The sequence below is a fragment of the Bactrocera oleae genome, chromosome 5 (assembly GCF_042242935.1).
Source record: "Bactrocera oleae isolate idBacOlea1 chromosome 5, idBacOlea1, whole genome shotgun sequence".
Taxonomy (NCBI): domain Eukaryota; kingdom Metazoa; phylum Arthropoda; class Insecta; order Diptera; family Tephritidae; genus Bactrocera; species Bactrocera oleae.
The window spans coordinates 28025001-28027699 of record NC_091539.1 but is presented as its reverse complement, the minus strand read 5'-3'; the positions used below and the strand labels follow the sequence as shown (position 1 = coordinate 28027699).

At 31.6% G+C, this 2699-nt stretch overlaps 1 protein-coding gene across 2 annotated transcripts in view; it reads left to right on the top strand.

Annotated features, from left to right (window-relative positions):
• Positions 1-1392: 1392 nt before the first annotated feature.
• sqh (Myosin regulatory light chain sqh) overlaps positions 1393-2699 on the top strand; it is a 19028-nt gene continuing 17721 nt past the window's right edge. The window contains exon 1 of one of the 2 annotated variants that reach the window (XM_070110740.1): positions 1393-1534. The gene's annotated coding sequence lies outside the window, so the exon portion shown is untranslated. Of the gene's footprint in view, positions 1589-2699 lie in introns of both variants that reach the window. The other variant, XM_070110739.1, reaches the window with a different exon arrangement.

The following is a 2699-nucleotide window of genomic DNA, read 5'->3' as shown; positions in this document are numbered from 1 at the left end:
ATACGTTTCGGCAAAGTACTTTATTTCTCAATAATCCACTTGTTTTATTCTTATTAAAATTAAATTATTAAATCTTATTAAAATACAGAAAGGCCGGGACGTATGTATGAATAAATGGGGTTATGTTCAGCCAGTATTTCAGAACATTAGAAATTCTTACCTAATCGTAAATACTTTCGTAACATTCCTTTTGGGTATTACCGGACTGTTTTAATATGTAGCTATATTGAGAAAAATTTTGGAATTTTATGAAAATTGTTGGTAAGTCTAGTTAAGCCATACATCATCGATAGTCAAAATAAACCGTAGATAGTGAGACGAAAAAAAAACTATCGATACTACAGGAAATTCCATCGATTGTTTTACAGCTGATACCTTCTTCTAGTGCTTGCGGGCCAATTAAGGAGTTTGTTCTCTGGTGTCTCCGACAAGGATGACATGATGCGAGACTCTCTCATTTTCCCTAATTTTTCTGTTACTCTCTTTCTTGATTATTAAGATTAAGGAATTTTGAACAGCTTATATCAAAAAAGGTGCAAATCCAGAAATAAACCCGCAAAAAATAGCTAACAAAAGCAGTGCGAAACGAAATTTCAAGGAACGTGCAACTAAAGTTTATTTTGCTAATTTAATTTAAAACGTTAATCATAAAACCATGATATATTGTTATAACTTGTATTGTATTGTTATTGTTATCATTTTTTTATTTATATATAATTTTTTTATGTTATTTGGTCTTTTAAAAAATTTTGCATTATTTCACCCTTGTCTCCGATCCGTGGAGCAGTAACCTAATCTGTTCAGATGACACCTTACTAATTTCTATTGATACATCTATGCCCAGGAAAATGTTATTTTCTGTAGCAACATTTTTAAACAGCGCACCATGTTGGGATGATATCTTCTTGGGCAACATGTAACTGGGAATGAACGTATATAATTTCCGGTCAAGGACTCAACTCGGCAAAATTCTGCCGCTACAACAACAACAACGTATATAATAAATATTTCGAGCTCGGCATTACCTGACCGGATAGCTATGTCGTTTGTACCTAAGCAACTCACAAGATCTGAGAGCATAACTGTGTGCAATTTGCACAGCTGTAAAGACTGGTCTCGCAGTTGTACGTTGGCAGTACGGGGGCATATCATATGTGGCCATGATCTGAGCAGATCTTAAGATGGTTCCAACGATTCCTTATGCAGATAACCAAATGGGAGATTTAATGGAGCCTATAGCCGCAAACACAGCAAAAAAATAGTCTACGGGCGCGGGTTGAACTCAATGCCAACACGGATTCGCTGGTAACGGAACACCCTGCAGCTAGGTGTTGGATAGATCGTACTCAACAGTTCATTTAGTGTAGATTTGTGCAAATCGTGGACTCGATTGTAAAGTGGGCTGCCTGCTTTACTGAGAGTACAGAATAGTATCGATAAAAGAAACACATCTTTTATTATCAAATGAATCATACTTCTTTGGTCATTCATTCATAAAAAATCAAAGTATATAAATTTAAAATTGGATATCTAGGTAATTGGCAGCCTTTCTGTTAAAACAAATTAATAAGTTCTATACTATTTCATAGTAAGTAATAGTCATTTAAATAGTGGAATTATTACTGTTAAATTGGTGTGCGTGTTTATTCTTATTTTGAAATGTTTTAAATGAAATATCAATGTTTATGAAAAACTTAAGGCTATTAAAATCATAAATATGTATATGGTAAAGTGAAAAACTTAAATAGTCGTTCTTCAAACTATTTGGGTCGGCTTAAACGTATTGCATTGTTGGCAGTGATATTAAATTATTTATCTAATTTAAAATCATAAGAGCTGTTATTTAATTATATATGTACTGTAATATATTTCTTAAATTTAGTAGCCTTGTAAATTTTAAGTATGTTGGTTAAACAGTTTTGAGTTACTTTGGATAAACATCTTATTTGTTTTATTTCTATAATTGCATTGGGTGTCTTATTGTTTAACATGTATCTTGGGAGTAAGTTTTTGGGTAAAAAACACCCTTTTTTTTATACCATCAATACGTTTTTCTTTTGTACTGATAGGTATATCAGACTAGTTGAAAGACGTTTAATATCAAAATGAGTTTTAAATCTAGGCTTCTAGCTTACCGCAAAGTTCGGCAGCTAAATATGGCTTTGCTTTGTGAATTTGAATACTTGTATAGGTTTAATTTCGCTACAAAGCTTTATTTTCCCAATATGATCATATGTGCCAGCATGGTCTAAATTGCGAATGACTAATTCGATATACATATGTATGTAAGTAGCTTTTATATGAGTACATATAAATGAACATTTTGATACAAGTTTATATTTCTTAATAAGGTCATAAAAAATTGCAATGCATGTATATGTTGGGCATTATATCTGAAAATATGGCTACCAGCTTTAATACAAAAATAATTACGTTGTATATCACACACAAGAATACCCCGACCACGGCTCTCTGTGGTTAAGGAATAAATAAATTATATTTGAGTAAGCTGTTTAATATAGTAAAAATATTACTATCACAAATAATTTGTATCAAATATCACTGTTACATTTTCCAGTGTTAAAGTTCGAAATTTTAACGTCTGACAAAATTCGCGCTGATCTTAATTTTTGAATGATTAGTGTAATAATATTTGGATTATTAATAATAAACGGCGTTTAATTTTTATACACATAGCC